Source organism: Pleurodeles waltl, chromosome 10, assembly GCF_031143425.1.
Source record: "Pleurodeles waltl isolate 20211129_DDA chromosome 10, aPleWal1.hap1.20221129, whole genome shotgun sequence".
Lineage (NCBI taxonomy): Eukaryota > Metazoa > Chordata > Amphibia > Caudata > Salamandridae > Pleurodeles > Pleurodeles waltl.
In genome coordinates, this window is record NC_090449.1 from 821,663,706 (window position 1) to 821,677,942 (window position 14,237).

The 14,237-nt window shown below is 38.8% G+C and overlaps 1 long non-coding RNA gene across 4 annotated transcripts in view; it reads right to left on the bottom strand.

The window, feature by feature from the left end:
* The window catches only part of LOC138261917 (uncharacterized), a 192,671-nt gene extending 178,689 nt beyond the window's left edge, over nucleotides 1-13,982 (bottom strand). For all 4 annotated transcript variants that reach the window (XR_011199175.1, XR_011199178.1, XR_011199176.1 and 1 more), the window contains exon 1: nucleotides 13,794-13,982. This is a non-coding gene — a long non-coding RNA (uncharacterized lncRNA). The remainder of the gene's footprint in view (nucleotides 1-13,793) is intronic.
* Between the last annotated feature and the right edge of the window lie 255 nt (nucleotides 13,983-14,237).

Consider the following 14,237-nt stretch of genomic DNA (forward strand, 5'->3'; position numbering starts at 1 on the left):
ATGCCACGCCCTACAAGATCCAGTTATAGAAAACCTGTCATATTAACATGAGAAGGAAGGGTTGTATGAGCAGGCTTACTAGATGATTCTCAGATTTATTCCGTCTAAAGACAAGAAAGCTACACTGCAAAGACCTTTATCAGCCCTGTAGGACATTGGTCTCACAAGCTTAGCAGAACTATTGGGAATTTATCAAAATGAGGATGGTTCATCGTGAGACAATCATGGCCAACATTGGTTTTCTGGTCTTAGCAATTAACTATTCAGATTATTCTAGAGAAGACTTTCTTTCTTAGTGTAGTTTGATGGTGCGGTTCATGGCACTGGCGACTTCAGTTATTTTAAATCGCACAGTACCTAAAGTAACTACTGTGGTTCAACGTAAATGCATTTTGTAATTTCTTATGAAAAACGCACATACCCTCCCGTCAGCAATTGATGAAGTGGAGGCAATTTCTTTCCTTCTCATTCTAGTCTACTTTGAAAAATCTCTACAGAATTGGATGACGATTGTCCCTATTTGTCTGGAGTATTAATTTTGAATGCATTAGGCACTTCGGGTATTTGTTCAAATTTCAAAAAACTCATTATAATTAGTGTTCGTGGGTTAATGGTATCTATTTTCCTACATTTGTGTCTATTTCTATCCATGTTTGTTCTCTGCTCATATATCTATATGTATTTTGTGTTCTGTGAAAAAAATAAACTGCAGCTGGTATATTTACACCTTTAACTGATAAAGCTGTATTCACAATTAGTACCTGTCAATTTTTGGCATAATAAGCAGCCACTTACAACACAGCAGAGCAAGCATCTGTAAACATTAGTGTTGCAACACAAATACCTGTGCGCATCTGCAGCTATTTAAGGAAATGTTATATTTTTAACTTGCCAGTCTGCACTGAAATAACGCTAACGGTCACAATTGACGGAATGGAGAGTAACTGTAATGTACCTTTCCGTATTTTTCAGGTTTTAAAACGTTATACACTATGACACCCCCACCCGGCTCCCAAGTTTCCATTTGAATTCGTGTGTTAAATGTGAGTAAAAAGGAAAACGCCAAGTCCTTAATTCTAATTGGGAGCCATCTATATTTTGATTTTGCCTCTTCAGCGATTTAGAAAGGAGTATAATCTCTCACAATTTCAACTTCTGCATCTGCGGTAAATGTATTTCTAGCAACCATTTATATAGTGCGGTTTAACCCTCTTTTGGATGTATGGAATATGAAAGGATTGCGGCTGCAATGTCGGTCCTGTAGGTCATTCAACTTGCTTTGAATTATGATCAGCTTTGTTTCCGACAACAAGAGCTTTCCTGATTTTTGTTTCAGTTCAGATAGGTTCATTTGTTCTGTCCCTTCTGGGTGCTACTTGTTAGCACATACTGCTACTAGTAGTCTTTTCATAGGCTTTAACCCATTGTTTTAGAGGCGAATTATGCAATTTCTTCGGCACAGGCAGCGTAAATGGCTGAGTTTTGGATTTAGATTCGGGTCTGGGCACCATGGAAATAACAATTGTTAATGTACCCTTAGTTAATCTTCATTGGTTTTTCTACCAGGTGGCATCTTCTGAAGTAACTAGAAGTAGATAACTGTATTACCTAGGTTTAAAAGATACGTCTGCAAGGTGTTGATTAGAGTGGATTCTTTCTTATTTGTGTGTTTAAGCACAGATTGTGGTGCTGCACTGTGGAGATTTTGAGGCTCCAGTGTGATTAAGCTGCCCCTCAGATGGCAGTTGTTGTTCTTCCGGTTCTCCCCTGGATGTACAGCTGCTACATTAGATTTATCCAATCACCTACTTTCATTTGGTATCAATTTAGACTACTTATAAACTGATTCTAATGTAAATTTGCTAACGTTTTCTTCCGATTGCTCGTTTTGGCATTAATAGTTTCTCTGTATAGTTGTATGAGAGGATGCGTTACATTTCAGGTTTTTCAATCTGATTGCCTCGATGGTGCTGCACACCACGCAGTTCCAGGATTACTGAACTTAATTTTTGTGCTGATGTCGTTCCTATAAACTAATTTCCAGAAGCTTTATTTGTATTTAAGCATGTAGGAATGTTTCGAACGAATGTTCTGTCATCTTTCGCTTCATTTCCATTTAATTTCTTAGAGTATGTGTTTTAAAAGGCTTAACTGATATCAAGACTGCGCAGGTCTGTCCACAAAATGGCGATGCCCTCTCTTAAAGTTCTGTCACTCCCTGTCAAGGCACTAGCCCGACACGTCAAAACTGCACCGCTGCATCACCTCAGGCTAGAGCAGTAGGCAGACAGACATTGCTTGCTGCGGTCTGACATGTGGGAAAGGGTGACTGAGCGCCAATGGCTCTGGACCCTGCGCAGACTGTCAAGCGGAAGTGATCGCGCAGGGCTTCAAGGCCCTGTACAGAACTCAATCACACAGCATGTCACCCACAGGAGGGGTCACAGCACTTTCAGCAAGAGCGTGACAGTCACTCAGCATCCACTGTTGTGTGTACATCAGATGGGCTACGAAAGTCTTCCAGTAGGAATAGCTGTTCCGGCCGCTTAGCCCCTCAGCACCCTTTATCTGGCGGTCACCTCTCCACGAGCGATGGGGAGAGGTGATAGCTGAACCTTCGTGTCCGGATGCTAGTAATACCCTTTGTATACATGGCGTGCAATTACCGAGCATTCAGAATTTCATTCACTAGTAGGCTGTGTGTCTAGTATTTATTGTTAGCTGCTATTGTTACGTGATAGGAACAAATTCTGCACGTTTCAAACATTTTTCATTCCTAATGTCCTCAAAATGGATTAAATGAAGAATGCTGCCCATATATTATTATTTTCAGTTTCTAATTAAGAAAGGGGCTGTTATTAAAGTCTGCTTTTTCAAATTAGGAGTGTTAAGGCCTCTCTCTGACTTCACTGCGAGCCCAGTCGCATTGTCACAGCGTGATGATTAGCGTGTGTTTTCGGAAGCCTGCATCCGCGGCTTACTGATTATCGTTGTCATTTTAATTGTAAAGTATATATATATATATATATATATATATATATATATATATATATATATATATATATATATATATATATATATATTGCTTACTACCCCTGACAAGGCGTTGAAGCGCTTTCTTCAGTCGGTATGCTTCCTAGTTGCCATGCTGTGTGATTCGGAATGCTTCTTTCCAAATCCTTCTACACCTAGGAAAATCAAACATGAAGTACAAACTACACCTGGAAACCAGCTGAGTGCCGGGAAGGAAGAGGCTTTTATTTTTACTGTAGCTTAGAAAACATTACAAATCGACATTATTTAAGGCTCGTTATTACATCTACGTTTCTACAGGTACAACGTATCTGCTTTGCCATTAATCACTCTTATTATAAATATTGCTTATAACATTATACGAAGTTAAAAATCAGTGAATAAAATCATGCAAACTTTGACAAACACTGGCAACGTGGGGTACACAAAAAGACCCTTTTCTGAGGGTAACTGAACAGCCCTTCAAACAATTTCTAGTATTAATAAAATCGAAGATATAATAAAATGTCCTCAATACAAATTCAGCAGTAGGTACTGTGCACGGGATGAATACTACCACAAATTGTTTAGATGAGATTTATTTAAGATTCACAAAATCCATCTCTAATTGTTCAGGTATTATCTCTAGTTCAAACATACTCTGTGAGGCAGATCGATTCTTTGGCAGGGACCCAGCAACCCAATGGTTTGCTGAGACCAGGGGGTCATAATATCTGCAATCCCAAGGCTAACCAGTAGCATATAACACCATTACACCGTTTCACATCATACCTGCCCATCTGTCCACATTGGGACACCAAAGCTAAATGTAATGGCCTTGCAATCCATCAAAAACGTAACTGCAGACCGACAGCAACAGAAGTAGTTCTTTTGGAGCAGTCTTCTCCAGCAAGTAGCCCGTGTGCTATCAGTAGCTCTCCATCTACGTGCATGTAGCTCTCCATTGTGCAGCCTAAGCAGAAGCTTTTGCTTTGTTGAATTGTTCTATGTGTATGGAAATTGAGAGAGTGCATTTGAGATGAAAATGTGTTCAGAACTCATAAGCTGAAGCTTTCAGAAAAATGGTTTCATGGCCATAATACATCACAACTGATATTGGAGTAAATAAATCATGTGGCACTGGGGTAACCTATTAGTGCCAGAGGCATTGAAGCTATGGCTTTTATGTGTTAGACATGCGGTTGAATTCCAAATTGGCAAAGTCTTTTTTACATTACTGTTGGTAACCCTGCCCAATGCACTGAGGTGATCATTGCTACTAATCATGCATAGGATAGCCATCACTGTAATCTTATCTGATGTGGTCACTATTACAACTAATTAGTAGCTCAGGATGATTGTCTTCGAACGTAAGGAGCTATTATTACATAAAGAAAAGGTTGAAGACCCATTTTAGAAGCATACCTACACATGACAAAAACTCTCTCCTAGTAACATGTGACATAGCATAATGCTAATATGCAAACTTGCAAATTAGAAATCAAAAGCAGACATAATACCACTAGAGCAAAATGAGGCTTGGCTCCATACGTCATAGAGCTCTTTGAAGCAAGTCAGCCCTCTCCACCTCCTGCATATCTCAAATCATTGACAACATCAAACAACATTAGACTCAGCATTGATCTAATAAATACCAAGTAGCTAACAACTTTGTCTCTCAAGACATACACACACACAACTTGTTGTCTAACCACAAACTCAGGACGACTTTACAAGCATCATTGACTACTTAAAAGCCCCAACATGTAAATATTTTGAGCTGTGGCCAATCATAAAAAACATCCCTTCTGAATAACAGAAATCCTTTCTTCAACATCCCAACATCTTCCTTCACTCCTACAGACATATATTTCCCATACACCCTAAAACATGCACAGTCTCATTAATTCCTTGGAATTATCTAATTACCTACAAGCCATTCGTAGGCAAAATATTTGCAGCAGACCCACATTAACATTATCACGTACCAAAAGACTCTATATTGGGCATTTACTGTGACACAGTTTAGAAAGAGTCACCATCTTAATTGTCAATATTGCCCATCATATGATGATCAAACATGACCTATGCCTGTTGGTCCATCATGATTTATTGGCTGGATTCAATACCACAGATCATCAGGCCCTCCCGCACCAACTCGCCATACAGCATAAGGTACATGAGCTCATGGAATCAGTCATTTAGCCTAAGAGATCCATCCAGTGTCCCCAATGACCAATGCCATCACTGAGGATTCTATTGTCTTACAAAAAATGTTTAATCTCTAAATTAAAGTTCCTGTTGAAGCCCACCCATACACCAATGAGACACAGCTCTTTTAGTGTGATCAGCTAATATTATCTTAACACAACCGCATCCTAACACACATCAGTCACCTAAAGTTGATCCCAACCAAAACAGAACTTTTGTTATTGAATGGCACCCTAAGTAATGTAGCAACCTAATAACGGCTTTCCTGATTCGCCTTTGAAGGGTCAGTTCTTCCCCATGCATTGCTATGTATAACTTCTGTCACATTCACTTAAAAGGCACAATCAAAATTGATATTGGCAAACAGTCATGTGTCTGCATTTTAACAAACACTAAATGATATCTTCCTAATTTCAACATCTGGTCTCTTCTGCAGGACCTTGTCCAATCCCAGGTAGATGAAAACAATTTTTTCTAATGGCCTCCAATAATTGCCCCTTGCTCCCCCAAAGATAGTGTTCCATGCAGATTTGATCACAAGCAAATGGAAATTGAAACCTGAAAGCACGGTATTGGTTCTCCTTACATGCAAGTGTTCAATTTGTAATCCTATATCATTTAAATGGTGACACATTTTGGCAAAGGTCCCTATGTTTTCCCTCTGTGTAGTCTGTAAATATTCTGGTTTTCCTCCTTTGCCCATGCAGAGTTACTTCTCTACTGAGCAAGATAATTAATATTCATTCCTAAAAAGACCTTAGAGACCAATTCACATAATATGCATCTTTGCGGCATAATTCCAAGATTGAAAACATATGCGAAATTGCTTTCTGCAAGTTTACATTTTGTTGAACTTCCCTATGCACATGACATATTGTGGAGAAAACAACACAATTTTCTGCTCAGGATATATCTTGCAGAAATATTTATTTTAACGTTTAACAAGGACACGTGCAACATAAATTACTGCAGAAGTACCAATCTTTACATGGATGTCAATGGATGTCAATTGCAACATATGCAAAAACATCCAAAGGCTTAAACAAAGATTGCAAAAAATAAATACATAAATAAAAATTGCAACATAAAACTGTGAGACTGTACTTACAGGAGGTTAGAATTGCTCTTTAATATAGTAAAGGGTTGCCCTCTTTAGTTAGTACCTGGTAGATAATCAGTTGATCCCATGTTTGCTGCTTCCGTATAACCCCCAAGCAAACGCCAAGATAATGAAAGTGGGAGACACCACAAAAGTTCCACAGTGCCTGCAGGACACCGAGTTTTAGGTATCTCACCACAAGCCTAAGACCGGGGAAGATGTGGTCTGACAGAGTAACCTACAGTTTGATTAAGTTCACTGTTGAAATATTTCAAATATAAGGAAAAACTCAACAAAGAGAAAGGAAATGTCCTAAATGTCCATGTATAAAAGCTCTAAAATTTATGGTAGTATAGTATTCAAATTAGCATTTTACTCTTGCAGCTGTTTTTTTTTTGTTGCGACTTTACAGCGCAGCTATTTTGCTGAACGCCACTGTAACTTTTGGAATGATGATTTTAATTAAATGAAAACAATAAAATGTGATTGCTAAAATGGAAATAAGAATTTCTGACATACCATGTGGTCAGGTGTCTTACAACATGAAACAATAAGAACCTCAGATAATCACAATAGCCCAGAAACTGTCTGTTTTTCTGTAACTCCCACAGCAGAGTCAACCTAATTGCCACACACTCTCCAGAGTAAACAAAGATTTGCGACCATTCCAGGCCTGACTTACAATTTAGAGTGCTAGCCAATGTCAAGGCAGCTTCCTTCCTGTTGAATTTCCTGTTTTCCATTTGGCAGCATTGTTTTTTTTTTTAGTATCCCCTCATCCTGTTTAATTTATTTCATCATTTCGCTGCGTGGCAACTTTTGTTTGCCACAAAACCCTGAATGAATGAAACTATCAAACTGGGTACAACGAAGCAATTCTGAGAAATTACCACAGAAACACAGTAAAACATACACTAAATATAAATCACGCACTTTAATCCTTCGTCCTGAGTTACATTATCCTAGCTTGCCTTAGTAAGCGCAATGCTTAGTTCTCTGACACCTTCCCCCCAATACGTGCAACGCCTTGTTCTCTGCAGCATCCTGCTAAAGTGACTGAAAAATACCACAACACCTAATTGCAGACATATGCAATGCATAAAAAATCCTAAAAATAAAAACATGTTGAAAAAAACTGTTTTAACAAAAAGAGTGCATTTCTAGAAAAACACCACCACTGACTGGCATGGATTAAAACAAGTATCTGGTGCAATACAAAGAGGCCGTATAGAAAAGGTCTGAGGTTCACTTACAATACAGCACTGATACAATGGAACAAAGTTGTCTGAAGACCTATGCGGAGCAGACAGTGCTGAGAAGTAGGGGGCTCTAATGTGTAAGCATCATTTGAAAATATCTTTCAAGGTTCAGGCTCACAATGGGAAGAGATTCAAAACAGTGGGACTCCATGTGAAGAACCACATGAGACAGACTTGGAATGCTGCTTGCCAGGTGTCGACGCATCTCCCTTAGTTAGAAAAAGTCTAGTGTTAGGCTGAGACAAACACAGGGAACAAAAATAGCAGACTTACATGTGAATGAACAAATTTAAGCATGTTCTGCATTAGGTTATACTGCACCAGCAATATGAAGTGCACTAAAAGAACAGCTTATGCTGAAATCAAATGTTCCATATTGAATGGCACAGTTGCAGACAAATACAGCTAGATAACCAAATTTAACCTATACTGTTACATATATGAATGGACAGGGCAGCTTAATTTACAGAGTCAATTTTTTTAGCATAGAAATAGGTCAACTGTCTTTTCTGCAGAAAAGCTCAACGTCAATGGGTAGATTTAGAAACTGAAATATGCCCTTTACACAATTCTAAGAGATAAGTATGTTCAATAAATTGCATTATGGTTTTTAATTGTGCATGGAAATGTATGTCAGGTTGTCATGGTAACTGATTAAATTTCGCAAGCTTAGGATCGACTTTGACGCCTAAGATGGAGAAGCAAAAACAAAACGATTAGGACGAGGAATCTTTTCAAACAGAGAGCCCTAACGTTTTGATGTTTAGTGCTTCCAATCAATGAGTTTTCATTTAATGGGCTAGTTGGGTCCAGGCACACAAGACCTCTAAAATAACAGTTTTTCTGATACATAAAACTGAAACAAAATCCCTTGACAGACTGGTTCTCTCACTATGTCCTTCTTTCACTTAATAACACGCAATGCATCAGTGCTCTGTGGTGTATATATTACAGAGCTATGAAATAAATACAGACAGAGAGACTCACCACATAACAAAGGTGCCATGAAAATACTAAAGGTTCAGAAAAAAAACTGTCAGATACAAAAGGTAGAACCTCATAATGCATTTGTTGACTCTACTACAAAATCAGCAGAGCTAATATCAGATGATAATTTCCCACTGATATTTCTCATCAAATGAATCATTCTAAGAGTATCATGTAGGTAAGAAATATGACTTTGGGGTGCCCACTGCAAAAACATTTCTATTTAGTGAAGCAAATTATTAATCAGCTGTTATGTAATATAGATCTTATGAAGGAAGTTAGACGTTAATCAAAATCAAATAAATGTGTTACATAAAACCGAAATAATTCCTTTTTCCTTGAGTATGTTTTGAACTAAGGTTGAATGTGGCATTTTGTTCCACAATACCAAGGGTATCATTCTGTTTTAGAAAGGTCACATCATCAAAAGTCATGGTTTTGAAAATTAGAAACTAAAACTATACACATAACTACCTGCCCTCTTCTATTATCATCTACAAAAGATCGTGAAATATTACTAATTTAATAAATGGTTAAATTGCTGTAATTTCACCGTTTCTACATAATTAAATTTGAAAAGAAATATTAAACTTCATAAATCACGAGTAAAATGCTATGTTGGTTAAAAAATGGAATCTGAACATACGCTATTGGCACCCGAATCTGAGTAATTTCAAACAATTATTAATCTGCATAATGCATACATCAAATGGTTATCTGGGGCGTTACTCAATAGCTTTAAAAACTTCAAACGCATCTTGAACAACGTACAGAAGTTGTTCTAAATAAATAAAGGCAACAAATGCACCTACCATCACCATCTTAAGATTCTCTGTTGCTTACACAGAGGCCAATCACCTGAACATTAACAGACAGTTACAATAACAGAATGTCCATCTACGTGTTGTGTTTTTTGTGGCTGAAGGAACAATTGCATTTGGCCTTGCAAATGCATTGGATGTGTATTTCGAAGCCCAAGCACATAGGGTCAATGGATTTGCTGTTGCACCGAGTGTTTTAATTTATGCTGAGGTTTCCTCTTTATCGTGTCAAGTACTTAATACCATAGTAATATGTGTCACTATAAACAAATCCACATTAATTTTTTCCTTTAAAAATAAAATCGGGAAGCAAAACCTAAATGCTATATCATAGTTGTATCTAGTTAAAACCTGCACAGTGTGCTATGCACATGCAGCACAGCGGAATAAGCGTGTTGATATGCATTAAATGTTTTTAATTTGGTGCAATAAATGCATTGCGATATTGAAATGTACACACCAAGGGCCTGCAAAACTCAATGAACTGTCAAGGCTACTGAAGCAGCAGTGATGAACACATACTAAATGTATAGGTTAACAAGCTAGACTAACAAATGGATTATTGGGTCAAAAGTGATGCAGTGTTTGTTATGCTTTCAAAAAGAAAACCGAGAAATTAAATAAATGAACCAAAATTTGTCAAATAAGAAATTAGAGTGCACATTCAGCCACTCTGTAGAACGTGTCTGATTGATGTGTAACCGCAGTTGGCAATAAAATTCTTGATTTTCATTTTATACTAAAAAAAAGCAAAGAATTGAAGAGAATATTTATTTCACATTGAACAGCACGAGTCAAAGATGGCGCATTCAGAATAACAGGCAGCCTAAAACAAAACAAAAAATGTCGCAGTGTGGTGGGCTACATGCGTGTATGTGAGCGTGCGCAAACTGGTGGGGGTTGTGCTGCAGTTTTTCACAAAATAATGCAGAGAAAAACCCATACAAAGAATAGATTTTCTATTGTCTGTAATACATAAACACAGATGAATTCTGTCTTTGCATGGTTCATGCTTTTCACTCTGCACAGCAGGAAGGTTCTTAAGAAGTCCCGCTCTACGAGACTTCGGTTAATGAGACCGTGGACCTTGCATGATGTGATTAAAACCACTCTAGCCAGTTTTTTAAATATATTTTTAAGATTCTAGGCCTGTTCCGTTTTTGAAAGCGCACATATAGGCCTCCATATACATATATTTAGAATACACTGAACATCTGCTCTGTAGATATTTAGCAAATCAGATGACCTGCTTATAGGATCTTGACAGACTCAAAAACAATGTGTACGTTTTCAGCTGACAGGAACATGTCTGCGGTTGCCGCAATAGCTCACCATGTTGCCTGCTAACCAGAAGATCAAAAATCATCGATTTCATGGTGATGTCTGCTTGGGATACGAGGCTACTTTAAAATGCTCATTGTTTACAAAATGACTAAAAGAGCATCATTATACACAAGGCTTTTTTTTTATGTTTTAAGGCATTTAACTGATTTGCTACAATACTATATTTTTTTCCAGGCAGGAGTCTGGAAAATAATTTTTCCAGGTGCATAACAGCATTTTTGCCGCAGTCTACATCTGCAGTCCCAGCATGCTCTAGCAAAATAATCCTCATCATAGGAAGGGAGGGGGGCTTGAGGCCGTTCGGGGGGAATCAAACCGTTTCTTGTGCAAGACTCTGCTTCAATTTTGGGCTGAAATACTGAAATAATGGTGTCCACAGTACTGAGATAGAATTGGAAAACTGTGCTTCTAAAATATAGAGTGATGCACTGGTTGTTCAAAAAGGACCTGAAAAAAAGCTTAAATCAATCCTGCTGACAGGTTTCAACCCTCAGGCTCATGCTTATCCCAGGAGAACCAAAAACCTGGATAGCAGATCCATAGGCCTCTTAAATGCAAAAGTATACCTCTTGCTCATGTGAATTACTACAGTTTTTAGTTTATTTTGGCTTTTTTTCCATTTTTCTTTAAACCAAGCATGGGAATGTGTTTAACTCTGTTGTTTGCATAGGTTAAGTGTTATTACATTCCACAGGTTAAGGAAGATGCTGTGGAAGAGCCTGCCAAAATGCAACTGCACATTAGTGTCTCTAGTTACTGATGGTATCTCGTAGACAAGAGGGACCTTTTCAATGGTGGCAAACTTGGAGACCAATGTCAACAACATTGGCATTGCTGTGGGCCATCTTTAAAAGGAAAGCACAGAATATTTCAATCACAAGGGGGCAGGCAACCAGAGGAGAAGTGAGTACAGAGTGTCTAGGCTGTTACCATAACCCATGAGCAACTGAAGGATGGGCAACACTGCTGGAATTTCCCTTCACTGTAACCTTTTAGTTTGTTTATGGAAGACCCAAAAAATGCATTTCAGGATGTTAATATGCCTATAAGCACAATGAAGTGTTTACTCAGTATTATCCCAGAGCTGCAGCCTTTGAATTGAAGACTGGATTAAACATCTCAAAGGCCTATCCTTTGTGGAGGCTAGATCCGTAGATTACTTCCTTGCATGAAAGCAGCCAATGTTCACGTTTGACAAGCGGTATTTACAACTGCTTAGCCTGTTCAGACGGAAAGAAATGAAAAGCTTGAATTGAGCTATGAGGCTGCCAATCCAGTTGCAACCCCAAAATAGGCGGGCCCGAGGCCTACTCAATTCCACCAGTGGCCCTAATACTGTTGAAGTTTGTTAACAAAAAGAACAAGAATTTCGGCGCGCATGGTGAACATTTTCTGTGTTCCGTCTATTCTCCAAATCAACGATGCCAACATACCCGTCGACAGACTTCAGCGGCACTTGCATGCTTGCAGTTGTTTGTGTAGACACCGAGAAGCAAATATTGCCTTAATGCTAGAATTATAAAGCATATAAAAAGTACATGGGTAGATCAACACCCACCTGGCCTACATGAGAAAAGTAAATACATATTATAAATTCTACCTTTATTGTGATGCAACCATAAACATTGTGACTGTAAAAAAAAAAAGAGAACCTATTTCCTTTAATTGTTGGGGGATGAAAGATGCATTAAGAGTATCTACATATATGTGTGTGTATATAACTGTACCATATAGGTATGTATTTTGCTTTATCAAATCGCATACCTAAATACCAAATCACACAGTAACTGCTATCTCAGAGCTCGGTACTCATGCCCCTTACTCTGCAGTGTTTTTTGGCCTTCTTCCTAACAGTCATGTTCCTGATAACAATAAAATGAAGATAAGAGGATGATGAAAACAAATAGGGCATGTAGTATATTCCTGGAAGATAATTAACAAAAGGTATCGCTAGAAGACAAGCAAGGGAAAGAGTTTCAGACCACAGTAAATGATATGTAACTTAATCAACGTATTCAACATGGTCAGATGCCTTGAGAGTTTAACATTCAATTGCGCCATACAAATCCCCCAAAATAAGACATACTTATTTAAAGGTCCAAGAAAATGGAATGGAGCGACTTGATACGATGGGTACCAGAAATGAAAACTCTGAGTGCGGCATATATGTACAATGTGCAACGGCATTTCTAGTTGCTAATTAAAACTATTTTGTAGACCTTTTCTGAGGAACAATCATTCAACTTGTTTGTCTCTTAAGAATCGTATTATTCGTTGACTTCGTTATGTAAAACGGTGCTCGGGTTTTATTTGTTTTGAAATGGGTTTTAGATTCGTCTTAGCCTTTTTGGTCTGTACTTATTTTGATCTGCAAGGCTTCCTTTTGCTAATGTCGTTTCGGATTTAAGGTATTATAGACAGCAAACACTTATGTTCTTGAAATTATGTTTAAATCTACCATTACAGTATTTCAGACACGCGCAGAAGTTAGAAGAGAACATATGTTGCTTATAGAAACACAAATAATAAAGCTTACTCAGAATTAAGACGTTGTTACTTTCCATTTTCGCCCCCCCCCCCCCCCCCCCCTCAAAAATCGGTCAACGCTGTTTCTACGGCACGGAACTGAAAAAGTTGACACTGCTCAGCTACTGAAGTCTTCCTTTACAAGGCAAACTTCCGGAGTTAAATCAATCGAACGAGGGGTTCTTCTAAATTGATAGGAAAGCAGATGAGACCTCAAATGAAGGCGCTTCCATCGATAGGTCTGTGTTTGTTTTCGCAGTCTCAAAGCAGTGCCATAGCAAAGTGTGCCGTAAGGTAAACATGGACAATAAAAACATACGCAAGGAAGTAAAAGACTGTAGTGCCGCCTCGACACCCCGCTGGGACCCCCGGTTTAACTGTCCCCGCTAAACCAATAAATAACTACGCCACAGCATCAAATCCAACCCTTACGAAAGATGTGGGTTTCCTTCTTGCATGATATCAGGCCCGAATCCAACCGGAAGCAATGCAGGCCCACACCCATGACGGCTTAAAAGCACATATTGTACTAACCTGGAAATGTTTGCTATCAATATCTCCCGGTCCTCGGTGTGGAGGGCACGCTGTCGGTGCAAGAGCTTATATCAGTTCGGCAAGGGTCGGGACTGTCCCAGTGTGTTTCTTTTCGCCAGCTCAGATGTCAAGATGGCTCAAGCCAGGCCGCTGGTCAAAGGGACCATGCACGGGACCCTGTCAGCTCAAGAGATTTAACACAAAAAAGGGCTTGTGCTGGAACTTTGAAAAAAAATCCTTTGGGCGGGGAGTGGGCAGGGGAAGCTTTGGAAAGCCGCAGACTTTGATTGTGCTCGCTGCAGCGGCGGGGAGTACGAAGATCAAAGGCGTTTTTGTGAGCCCACGACTTGAGGCAAGTTAAATAAACACAAAAGTAGAAGCACTGAATGGGAAAATAATTGTATCAATTGTCCGGCTTAAGTCTTCACCAGCTATGACATTCCC